Genomic DNA, 13,491 nt, shown 5'->3' on the forward strand with positions numbered 1-13,491 from the left:
TGGGTTTCAACCCCAGTACCACAAAGAAAGCATAAAGAAAAAAATGAGACAAGATGAAATAACAGATGAGGGTTTCATGAGAATTTTGGAAGTCATCAAGTAAACAGAGGAATGGAAACTATACAGACATGAGAACATGGGGCAACTTAAATCCTGCCTCCATCACAGGAAGTAAGCTGCAAAACAGGCTGGTTACAACCCCAGAACCTGGGAAGGCTCAGGAGTTGGGGGTTCCACATATTTCTGAAAGTGAGGGTGAGGTGTGGGACAAAAAACAAAAACAACAGAGTCTGGGTGGAGCCCTACCTAAGGATCCCTCACACTCCCCCCTCCTCCCTGCATAGGCAAAGCACCACACCTGTCTTGCCCCAGGAGAAGAAGAGAGGGCTTTTGGGGAACTTGGGCATCTCAGGGTACACCAGCCTTGGCTGAAGACATCAGCCATTTGATCCTTCTGATTAAAAAGTTTCTCTTGTGCTTCAGGGAAAGGAAGGCCAAAATGAACAATATAAAAAAACAGTGACTATGAAAGTGTATCTTAAGATCACAGTACTCTTTAGAGAATATTCTTGGACACTCAGAGTCAGAGGGTCAGTTCGCTTCCATTACTGGTCTAGTGGTGTCCCCACTGTCTGTACTGTACCTGGAAGTGGCTGAAGTGCGGGCATGGTGGGGAGACAGCGCCTGGGGCTGTAGCAGTTAACCTTCATGTCCTCATCAGGAGACTCAGTCTAATGAGCCAGTAATCTCTTTCTGTATAGAAATCTCTCCAATGAGCTACAGGGTCATGAGAGCAGCTCACCAGGCAAAGAAAACCTCACACATGTACGAACATTTTTTCTTTATATAATAAAAAACAATTAGATTTAAAATCATTTGATATTTTTGTTTGAAGTTAAATTTTCTTGACAGAACTGGCACTAACCTTGAAAACAAAATCAGGTTAAATCAACCACAAGAATGACTGGGTAGATCCATCATTAGTGCTACATTGTGGTTCCATGTAAGGTAGGAAAAAACCTCTGACTCAATGCCTTTTTAGTTTTGTTTTTTTGAGACAGATTTGAGGCTAGCCTCAAACTTACAGCAAACCTCCTGCCTCAGCCTCAGCTTCCCCAAGTGCTGGGATTAAAGATGTGCACCACCAGGCCCAGCTTTGGTGTCTTATTAAAAACAGTCAAAAATCACAAAATGTCGAGCCATAATACCACTGGCTCACACCCAGTGGGAAACACCAGACAGTGCTCAGGACCAACCAGAGCCATCACCTCTGAGGGTCCCCTGTAGAGGGCGCTCCATCAGGGGCAACAGGCAAGGTGGGGCAGGGAAACCAGCACCTAAACTCCAGGAAGGCAGAGATTGTTTTTATTTTGTTCACTACGTTGTTTACTTCTCCTTCAACTGGACTGGCACATAACTGCTGTTCAGTTAATACTGTAAAATAAAAAGGCTGAGACAAACCATTGTAAGGTCCTGACAGAAACAAACCACAGTGCTGCTCAAGGCACTCCCTCATTTTGTTTTCACAAATCTTTTTAATGTCTGATATTAATTAAGAAAGACAGCTGGACCCTCTATCTGCTTCGGCATCGAGTCAGTTTCCCGTTAAACAGCCTTTGGACACTCCTGAGTGAACGAGGGTGGGAAAAGCAAATAAAGTTGTTGTATTGTTATGAAAATAGTTTTGACCTCATCAGCCCCTGAAAGCCTCTGTGCTGCCTGGACTGCCCTTGCAGACATTGTTTTGAAAAGATATGTATTCTAAGACTCATAACTTTGATCAGCATTTGAAAGAGATTCTCAAACAAGGAAAGGAAAAAAAAAAAGGTGGAGAGAGGAAAACTTGTTCTTTAACATTAATTTCAACAGGAAGTGAAGTGCTATTGGAAGAAAAAAGCCAATGTTTCTCCTTGACAAGACAGGCCTCAGAACAAAAACACACACTCTGACTCCTTCCAGTTCATGTATAAGTGTCAATTGTTAACGTACATTTACTTTTTAGACCATCACTTATAAGTGACATTCTAATTACAAGACCCATAAGTCACCTTTCTCCTGGCTTTTCTTCTCTTGTGCAACTTTCTGCCGACTGTCATTCAAATATTATTTAACAGGACAAAAGAGCAATTTCCCATTACCAGTCAGTCCCAAACTGCTACACAGTCCTGTCTTTCAGTCTGCATGTTTCTGTGAATAGCAGCTGGAAGGGATTCTACAAACCAACCGCATCTTTGTTGTCTAAACAGGTGCTGCTCTCTAGCTAGGCAGGTGGTTCTGTCACTACAAACAATTCTTACAAGGCAAAACAGTTCTACTGAACTATGGTCAAGAAAAATCATTACTCATGAGTAACTAACTATCTCTCCTCTTTATTTTTCTCATACCGAGAAGATGCATGGTTTCAAACGTTCATCCCACAGGGAGGCAAAAACAAAGCAGTGACAGTAACTTTCCCAGAAGATATTTGGTTTCCCTGTCTTATTTAAATTCACACCCCTTTGCAAACCTGGCAGAGCTTATTAACCAGGACAGCATGCCCCTGGTCACATTGACCTACACTGGAATCCTAAAGGTAACATTTGGAATGCAACTTCCAGCATGTTACTTAACCTGCACCTCACTTTTCTGATCTTTGAAATGAAAATAAACCGGGTGTGGTGGCGCACACCTGTAATCCCAGCACACAGACAGTTGAGGCAGAAGGATCACCACAAGTTTGAGGGCAGCCTGGGCTACATAGTGAGTTCAAGGACGGCCTGAGCTGCACAGCAAGATCCTGTCTCTAAATAACATAAAATATAAATAAATAAATACATACATATATACATACAATGCAAATAACAACAATATCTACTCCTTAAGTGGATGGCTCCGTTAAATGGCATAATGAGTATGGTAATCACTTAAAACACTGCCTGACAACATACAATACTCTGTAGGCACTGACTTCAGTTTCTGCATACAGTCTATTAAAACAGCTTCACTCTAGCCACAATGGACCAAAGAGTTCATAATAAAAAGATGAGCCCCAGGGTCATTAAAGAGGAAAATCCTAAGAAAGATGTTTACTGCAATGTCCTTCTCTCTCAAGACAGGCAATTGTCTGAGACCCCTAAGAACGTGCTCAAAGCCGTGAGCAAAGCATCCAAGACATTTTCAGTGCTACTATGATCCTGTGCAGGGAGAGAAAAGAAACTCAAGAAGACTTGTCCTTCCAAACAGACTGACGGTCACTGAGCAGAAAGCTTGACTTAGCTCTTTGGACACAAGAGAATTGTGCTTCCTGCTTCAACACAGATATTTCTGTGTGATAAAACCAGTCCAGCTACAAAGCCATGTTTTTAACCACTAGACAAAGAGGTAGGCTAAATAAATATACGCCATGCTTATAGACCATGGAAAGGGACTAAGAATCACATATAGGGACTTGCTTATCTGTGATATTTAAATTTTGACAATAAGAATGTATGGATTAGGGCCGGGGATTTAGCTCAGGGGCACCATGCCTGCCTCACAAGTGCAAGGTCCTGAGTTCGATCCCCAGTACCAAAAAAAAAGAATGCATGGATTTGAGTAAAAGTTTTTTATATCTCATAAGCTTAGTCACACGCTTTATTGGAGCTTTTGGGGAATTCTATTTGCTTACCACCTGACACACATAGCGACTTGCTCAAGTGCACAAGCTCTCCCATGGCGAGCCCACTGTCACAGCAGCTGGCAGCACCTGGAGAGAAAGAAGGGGTGGATATGAATCCTGACAGTCAGGACAGACACAGGCTCCATCCACTCACCCGCAAACACCAAGACCCACTTGATTTAGTAAGTTTGCTGGTCTCCATGTCCCACTTTATCTTCAAATATGACTGTGTCCCCCTTAGCTTAAATTAATTCATGATACTAAAAATTTTACAAGGTTCAGCTGGAAGCAGGTAATCAAAGTTCAGAACAGGGACAAGACAAAAGTTGTGATTAACCCCTTATCCTAGCAGGGTTGTCATATTACAACTGACCATACATAATAGTCTTATGAATAGTTTTTACTAAGAAGATTTTCTTTTATTTCTTACTCATTAAACAAGTTCTTTCCATCTTCTTTCATATTTCTCCACAGTAATTGGTTAGGTTTCCTCTTCTTTATTACCTATTAGGAGAAACAATATGTAAGCCTGGGCTAATACATAACAAGAAAAAAAGCAGTTTTCATGAATCTCATGTATATTTATACACGATCAGAATATGATCAATTTGCTACAACGTAGTGAACTCCCTACAAACCCTCAAAACTGACATAAAAGTGAAAAAAAAAGCTGACCTTTCTTTTAGCAAAGAGAAAGCAAAGATTCAGTCATACCCATAAGGGGTAGACTGATCCATAAATAGAAATATTAAAGGCTTACTTCCTGGAAAAAAAGTGCACTTCCACATTGTTTTAGGTTTTAAGGATTACGATTTGACTGCATATAAGCTGAAAGAAAACAAAAGTCCTGCCAAGTACATCTGTAGTCCCAGATGCACAGGAGGCTGAGGCAGAGGATCATGAGTAGGAGGCCAGCTTGGGCAACTAAGTGAGACTCTGCCTCAAAATCAAAGAAAAGGGTTGATGGCCTAGCTCAGCCATAGAGCACTTGCCTCATATGCCCAAGGCTGGGTTCCAACCCTACTACCAAAAAGAAAAAAAAGTGAAATATAACAATGCAAGATGGCATGCAGTGACTCTTTTGTGCTAATTGGATTCATGACCTTTATGGAAGCAGCATGCTTTCTTTAAAAGCAGAATATAACCTATACCCAAGGATATTACCTCAATCAAAGATATCTAGAGTTTATGATTTGGATTTTAAAATATATATATATATATATGTATATGTATATATTTTCATTTTTCAGATTTCTAACACTTCATTTGAGCCTTGACTCAATTATTCTTGAGATTGGTTTGCTTGGCTGCCATGTGACAGGATGGGAAATTCTCTATTTTGTCACCCTAATGGCTAACACAAGAATTCCTCTTGGAGGAAACTTCCTTTGTGAAAAAGTGTTCCCTCGGTTGGCCCCCTATCTCTCCTGTCCCGTCCCCTGGAGTGGGTGGCCCTCTACAGAATGGCTGTCAAGATCCCAGAATGGTTGTCAAGAAAGGGAAATTGCTCTGCATTAGACAAGGGGCAGAATGTGTTGTTTTATCTCTGGAGTGAATAGGGAGAAGAATAATGAGGAGAGGGAGAGGGAGAGAAGAAAAGAAGAGCTGGAATAATGGAGCAAAGCTGGGATTAGGTGGGGGTGAAGCACTCAGGTCAAGGGAGCTCTGAAAACATTTTAAGAATGGGAGGCCTTACTAGGAAAGTTTCTGCCTTCCTGCAAAGCAAGGCTCACCCACCTCTATTTCTCCATCTTCAGTTAAGTATACAAAACCTGCAAATGCTGTGTGGAGAGGGCCCCCCGAAATCAGAGCCAAGTTTCACACCTGCTGCACTATGGTACAAACCACTGGCACAGGCAAGAAAGAGTGGCCTAGGAGGCAGAAGATGTCCAATGACCATGAAGCACAGGAAACACACAAACAATTTAAGGAGAGTTTATATCTTCTGCACATTCTAGGTTGAGAGGTCTGGGGCAAACTTTCTAGGAAAACTAAACTGATGCTGTACAGATGGAAGACTTTCCTTTCCAAACAATCCCACTGCCAATGTAAGAGCATCAAAATAAGTTGAAAGTTAATTTAACTGCATTTAAAACCAAGTTATGTAATGTTATTTATTTATTTTTAAGATAGGGTCTCACTATGTAGCTGAGGCTAGCCTTGAACTTTTGACAATCCTCCTGTCTCAGCCTCCAGAGTGCTGACATTAGAGGCATGTGCCACCCACCTGGCAAAAATCAACTTTTTTTTGAGACAGGGTCTTTCTTTGTAATTCAGGCTGGCCTTGAACTCCAGGCAATCCTCCTGCCTCAGCCTCCCCAGTGCTGGGATTACAGGTGTGTGCCACCACACCTGGCAAAAATCAATTCTTGAAACCTTATCCAACTTACTTTTTTTCCCCCAACTTACTTTTATCTGCCAAGTAATAACAACACAACAGGGCCGGGGATGGATTTAGCTCAATGGTTCCGCCGCCTCGCAAGCACAAGGACCCGAGTTCGATCCCCAGTACCAAAAACAAAAAAAACCCACAATAATTCTTAGGACGGCTATTAGGTCACAGCCTTTAATGTATGGCAAGCACTCATCTAAGTGCTTTGTACATATTAGCTCATCTAATCCTCACGACTATGAGGTAGGTATTTTATTTTCCATTGTACAGACAAGAAGACTGAGATACACATAAATCCCACAGGATTAATGCATGGCACAGACAGAATTCAAGTCCGACTTCTGCTCTTACGAAAGGCAAATCCCAAGGGCCCACGTCAGGGTGCCAGCAGTAATCCACCTCCTTTGATCACTTACTGTGTTAATGGAGGCAGACAGGGCATCTTCAAATGACCAACCAAGTAGAAGAGGTGTTAGCTGAAAAGTACATATATATAATCTGCATCTTAAAATGTGGTTTATACATTTCAGAATATATCTTATACATCTCAGAAGATTTTAATATATTTTGTAATATTTTTTGAGGAGGGATTTCAATTTGTTAACAGGAAAGTTAAATATAATACTCTTCAAGGTGTAAACTGCATGTACTGCAACCATACACTAATAAATATTTTTTTATTTTTAATAATATATTTTTAAAGTTAACTAGAATGTCAATAAATTGTTTTTGAATGTCAATAAATTTAAATCATGAAATAAATTTGACCAACATCCACCTTTTACAACAAACTTAGTCATGTGGCACATTCCAATACAAATATTATGCCATGTTCTATATGTGGCTGTCTTTTCCTGTCAGCTCCTAGAGGTCACCAACAGCACCCTGTGTTACTGGGAGCATCTGTGATGTCTAAAAAGTGCCTAGAGGCCAGGATTTAGCTCAGTGGTTTCTGTGCCTGCTGCACAAGCACAAGGACCCGAGTTCGATCCCCAGTACCAAAAATTAAATAAATAAATAAAAAGTGCCTAGATAAATCCTGATGAAGGAATAAAGAGGCTAGAGAAACAGAAAAACAATTTTAAGTCCACTTATTATTTCCATTCATGTTCTAAGACTCTAACACACCAGACTTACTTCCCATCACTCAACCATGCCATAAATTTATCAAGCAAGGCCTTGCTAGGTGAAGTATGTCCTCGGCCCAGCCACGTGGTTTATTCATCCCAATCTATAAGCGCATATTGTAAAATGCCTTATGACAAAGAGCCTAAGGAGATTTGTGCATGAAGAAGAGCAGACATATTGTTATGGTACCACACAGCTTTCAAAGTGCTTCCATATCTGTCTGTTGGGTGTCTCAAGCCAGCCCCCGGAGTGAGTAAGGTAGGTGTGACAACCTAGGAAGCTGTATCTAATGCTGTATGTTTTGGAGTCAAAACATTCTTTTCAATAACTCCAAATCCAAGTTAGATGCTTTTTCTGCATCTGGATAGAAAGTTTACAAGAATGACATATTTTTAAGTCAATCTTATATATTAATTTATACCATAAATAATTAGGCTTATCTAATCAAAGTTAAAACTGGCCAAAAGTCTTAAAAGATACAAAGGCAAAGGAAACTCACACAGTTAAGTGCAGGAAACTCACACAACTAAATAAAGAAAAATCTTACATATCCATATTAAATAAGGAAACTTCATATAAAAATGCAAGGAGACCACAGTCAGAATTCAATCTCTCTGGGTTGCTAAGTTAAGAAGCCCACGATAGACTGGTGGGAAGAGAACTGGGTGAGGTATCAGAAAGCCTGGGGTTCAGTCCAGCTCTGCAACTGATGAGCTCTGTCATCTCTAGTGCAACTCAAATTTTAAATTCAAAATTTTAAAATTTTGTTTTTAATCACACCCAGAGGAAATAATGCAAAAAGAAACATGTAACACTTTACATTTCAGAGTACAACATGGACAGCACGAAGAAAGACTCACAATCTGCTGATTTCGCTGTTCTAAGAGTCAAAGTTATTAGTTTGTCCTGGTTTTATCCATTAGTGGCTCTCAGTGGCTTAGGTTTAAATTCAGAGCCTCTGCACAGAAACACTGCAAAACAGAAACTGGTACATTTCTGCTGAATACAAAGGGTGCTAGGACAGTACTCGCACACCCTGACGGTGATGAGGAATAATCTAGGTGGGAACAGTGCTGTTCATTTGCCAAATATGTTGATTTCTTTCAAACTACTTATTAAACTGCTCCTTTACCATAAAACAGAAATGTGGCCTGTGGGTTTGGGAAGCCGTATTGTATCGCACACCTGGAAAGGCGGCCTACGTGGTGACCTTCCCAGGGCAGGGCTTATTCACAATTGTGTCCTGTTCACACAGCACAATAACAAAGCAAAGGACATATTAATATGTTGCTGGGCAAATGAATCACTGCTAGAGGACTCTGTTTTTTATATTTCTCTTAAATTTTATTCGTTATGCAAAATACTTTCTTACATTTATAAAGTACTTATTTTCAATTTAAAATGTCATATAGTATTCTTGTGCCATTGCAATTTTGAACTTTACCATCTCTCCATAAGTATACTGTTGTTTGTTTGTCAGGTTGCTTTGGTATTGGGGATCGAACTCAGGACCTTGTGCTTGCCAGGCAGGCACTGTGCTGCTGAGCTATATCACTGGCCCTTCATAAGTACACAGTCGTATCAGAACAAAACATGTTATACTGTTTTAGCCTTCCTAAGCAAAAACCATCTGGAATCAATACAGTGATGTGTTAAGAGATCTAGTCTCAGAATGAAATGTGGTCATGCTCCAAATGTCCAAATGTCTACAGAGTAAATTAGGATCAGAAAGGCTGTAGGAATCCACCTGCCCTGCTGACTGACTTCCAGGTGTAATACAATACTAGAAGATGGACCTGTCCATTTATAAGAGGCACAAAAGCAGAAGAGAGTGAAAAGGCCTTAGATTTAGAATTTGAAGGCCTGTGTTTAAGGTCGAGCTATCTGCTGATAAGCAGTGTAACTGTGGGCAACTCAGTAACACCTCGGGACCCTACTTCTGAACCTGTAAATGGACAGAACATCAGCTCTACCCCCTTTCAAAGGTGCTGCAAAGGTCAAAGGAAAATGTGTATGTGTGGATTATAAACTGGCAACAGCTGTACGTGTGCTACTTATTCTTTTTTTGCTACCAAAGAAAGCAAAGAGTTTAGATAATTGTTCTGTTTTTGTTTTTGTTTTTGTTTTTTATTTTGGTACCAGGGATCCAACTTGGGACCTTGTGCTTGCGAAGCAGGCGGTGGAACCACTGAGCTAAATCCCCAGCTAGATCATTGTTCTGGCAAGAAGAGAGACCAATATTCAAACATTCCAGGGGTTCTGGGGGAAGTTAGGATAAAAGAGCAAGATGAGCCAGATCGTCCAGGCAGAATTCAAAGAATATTAAAATGTGTTTGGTATCCAGTTCTTTATTTCAGTTAAATAATGTCCAGTCTGAACTGACAGCTTACTAAGGACTGAAGGACATAAGATCTTAGCCAGATTGTGTCTTACCACAAACAAAATGACCTAGGAGCAATGGCCTAACATGCTTGCTCTGTCCCCACTCATCCCAGCTAAGTACAAACAAAAGCAACACCAAATCCACTTTAGTTTGAAGAGCAGCAGTGTCAGGCACAAAATCAAAGAGCATCCACCAAAGATGCTCTTTCAATGTACAGGACAAATCCAATTTGATTGTAATGCATTTTACATATAAGAGATGTTAATTGCTAGACTCCAACTGCCTGCCTACATTCAAACCATTTTAAAACATGAATTCCATCACTGTGGAGAACATCCTACAAATACTACACAACAGTTTTGTCAGCACAGCGCAGCAACTTTAATGGAGAGGATGTTCACAAACATGCATTTTACTCCTACCATACACACACACTTGTGTACTCACTCGCTCAGTTCGTTCTCACAAGAAGATGGATGTCAGTGGCGCTTTACAGGTGAAGAGTCATACTGGGTGCTGGGTGGCAGATCGGCCCAGGATATAGCAGTATGTAAACCTGGAGAACTGCTCTGCATGGGACCTGGGCCCAGTAACCCAACACCAGCGACTAACAATGAGGTTAAGTAGTTTTCTGCCCATGGTAAACTCAACTGCCAGTGGGCCTGCACTGTGAATCTGCACTCCTTTCACAAAAAAGGTTTCTAACTTCCACTTTTTCTCCCATACTGGTGATTGAACACAGGGCCCTCTCACTGAACTCTTTTTTATTTTGAGCCAGCGTCTCCCTAAATTGCCCAGGCTGAGTTTGAACTTGCAGTCTTCCTGCCTCAGCCTCCTAGAGTGCTGGGATCACAGGTGTGCAGTACCTACCACACCCAGCTCTAACTTTAGAATTTAAACATAAAGACTTGTCACGACAGTCAGTTGTTTTCACAGAAAACTCTCCAAAAAAAACTTTCATTAAATAGAATCAATAGCTGTTTTATAAAGATTATCTCTGAGATCATTTCTAAATAAAAAATAACTTGCATCTTACAAACAAGAAAATATTTCAAATAAAAAACTTTAAGCATTATATTTTAAAAAATGTTTTCCTATAGTCACAGTTCTTCCCTTAAAATTAAATAAATTAACTCTAACCTAAATATCACTACTTGCTATAATATAAATATAAATTGGTTTTTCCCAAAAATCCCCATTAAAAAAATCCTAGTATTGGTAAAATAAACATTGAAATGGACAATAGTAAAGCTATCGTAACATTTAGATAAACTGCTAAACTATTTACCTGAGCAGGGGAAGTCAGGAGTGTTTGGACAAGACCTAAAGTCTGTAAAAGCCAGGCATACTGGCACGTGCGTGTAATTCCAGCACTCTGGGAGCCTGAAGCAGGAAGATCACAAGTTTGAACTCGGTCTGCACAACTAGGTACCATGGATGCAGCTCAGTGTGAAGAATGAAGGTTTGATCCCTAGTAATTAAAGTCTGCCAGCTGTCCAAGTAACCTACAGTGTTATTTGGTTAGTATTCAAAGATACAAAATAAATGCAGATATTAAAAACATAAAATTGTGGACTGGGGATATAGCCCAGTAGCATAGCATCTGCTAAGTATGCATGAAGCCCTGGGTTCAATAACCAGCAATGCAGGAAGAAAAGAAAAAACATAAAATTGTACATATTAGGTGTAGCGGTTAAGAGATCAGGTTTACATAGAGGCTGGAGGTGCAGCTCAGTGGTAGAGTGCTTGAGTAGCATGTATGAGGCCCTGGATCAGATCCCTAGCACCAAATAAATAAAATAAACAAACAAGTAATACATAACAATACAGGCTTTTATTTCCCATTAGTTTAATGACAGAAGATAGAGCTATACTGCTAAGAGAAAGAACACTAGAGAAGGGACCTTTTTAGTGGCTTACTCGTGAACATAACTAAGACATCCAAGACTACATAGATAAGGAAATTCCTTAAATTAAACACCAAAACAAATAAGTAAAGGTTTTTAAGGAAATTGTTATGGTTTGGGTCTAGATGTCCCCTCAAAGAGTGTGTGATGCTGGGATTAAGGGTGGGTGATTACTAAATCAGTCAACTGATTGATTGGTTTGGCACAGCCCCTAATCCCAGTAGCCTGGATACAATATGAGGGACAGAAAGACCCCTTGTTTTGTTCCTTGTTGCTTTTGCTGTCTTCTGCCGGCAATGAATTGTTTCTCCTCTGTGATGTCCCTCTGCCATGTGGCACTCTGCCTTGGAGCCAGCCAACTATGGACTGAAACCTCTATGAACTGTAATAAACTTCCCCTTTTAATTTTGGGTGTTGGTTATTTTGTCTCAACAATGAGAAAAGTAAGATAGAAACCAAGATGGTAAAGGAAGCTAAATAAATTCCTTTGTTTAAAAAAAAAATTATATATTTAACATACCCAGAGAAGAGCTATTCCATTTATGAAACAAAAAATAGAAGACTATTTTTTTTTTTTTAGTACCGGGGAGTGAACTCAGGTCCTTGCGCTTGCGCGGCAGGCAGAACCACTGAGCTAAATTCCCGGCAATAGAAGACTATTGAAAAGCAACATTCGGGAGGGGAGGGAATGGGAAAAAAAAAGGAGGCAAAACATCATGTACAGGTACAAACTCCTTATGATGAATGTTATCATGTATATCTAAAATGTACCAATAAAAATTTTAAAAAGAATCCATGAACCCCTCCTAATAAAATAAAAAGCAACATTCAGAGAAAAAATTCTTTTTGATGTTGTTGTTTTATTTTAACAATACAATTTTACAATTCTAGAGGCTGGAAGACTGCGGTAGGCTGCGCTAGACTAAAACTAAGGTGACACGAGGACCAAGTTCCTTCTGGAGACCCCAGGGCAGAAGCAGCTCCTTGCTTTCTTCGCTTCTAAAAGCCACACACTCACCTTGGTCCATGTCCCTTCCTACATCTCCAGCAAGGGCAGGCTGGGTCCTTCTCACATCGAACAACCCTTGCCTCAAAAATGATTCCTAAAAATTAAAAATATAGGCTGGGGATTTAGCTCAGTGGTTTCGCCGCCTGCTGCACTAGCTCAAAGACCCAAATTCGATCCCCAGTACCAAAAAAATAAAAAATTTAAAAATATGCCAGCAGGGCCTCGGATTTAGCTCAGTGGCACTGCACCTGCCTTGCAAGTGCATGGTCCTGAGTTTGATTCCTAGTACAAAAAAAAGTCAGCAGAAATGTAAAAATAATTAGGAGATCCTGAAGATGAAGTCCAAGATACTTTTCAAGAACAAAAAAGACAAAAGGAAGGAAAACAGAAAATATGAGAAAATTCAAGAACCCATCTGTCCAAAATTTCCAATACAAGTAATAAGAGTCTCAGTGAGAACAGGGAAAATTGAGGGTATGAGGGAGGCGGAAAAGTTGGTTAGTATTTAAAATTCAAAAAATCTCACAGAACTTAAAAATTTATTTCCAAAAATGGCACAATAGACAAAACAAAGCCCAGAGTGAGGGGATTATTGTAAAATTTCAGAATATCTCAAAGGAGGAAAAAAGAAATAAGAATCCGAAGCTGGTGGTACATGCCTGTAATCCCAGCACTCCTGGAGGCTTAAGATAGGAGGACCACAAATTCCAACCTACCCTGAGGAATTTAGTGACCTAGCAAGGCCCTATTTCAATATAAAAATGGGCCAGGGATGTTGCTCAGTGTGAAGGCCCTGGGTTAAATGTCCAGTGCTGATAAATAAAATAAAATCAATAGAATTAGACTTCTCATCCGGTGTGGTAGTGCACACCTGTAATCCCAGCACTCAGTACACTGAGGCGGGAGGATTGATGTGAGTTTGAAGCCAGCCTCGGCTACATAGTGAGGCCAGCATGAATTACAGAGAAAAAAAAAAGGTTTAGGCTTCTCATTAACAACAGCAGGAGCTGGATGTTGACCATGGAGATTTTTTTT

At 40.2% G+C, this 13,491-nt stretch overlaps 1 protein-coding gene across 17 annotated transcripts in view; it reads right to left on the bottom strand.

Annotated features, from left to right (window-relative positions):
- Usp49 (ubiquitin specific peptidase 49) overlaps positions 1-13,491 on the bottom strand; it is a 54,754-nt gene that overhangs the window by 28,796 nt on the left and 12,467 nt on the right. For 15 of the 17 annotated variants that reach the window (XR_015440245.1, XM_087184518.1, XM_087184523.1 and 12 more), the window contains 2 exons: positions 4,068-4,141; positions 3,647-3,724 (listed from right to left, as the gene is read on the bottom strand). The gene's annotated coding sequence lies outside the window, so the exon portion shown is untranslated. Of the gene's footprint in view, positions 1-3,646; positions 3,725-4,067; positions 4,142-6,445; positions 6,506-13,491 lie in introns of all 17 variants that reach the window. The other 2 variants (XM_087184515.1, XM_087184519.1) reach the window with 2 other exon arrangements.

Source organism: Heterocephalus glaber, unplaced genomic scaffold, assembly GCF_053883595.1.
Source record: "Heterocephalus glaber isolate CG9 unplaced genomic scaffold, H.glaber_assembly_v1.0 deba00001497, whole genome shotgun sequence".
Lineage (NCBI taxonomy): Eukaryota > Metazoa > Chordata > Mammalia > Rodentia > Bathyergidae > Heterocephalus > Heterocephalus glaber.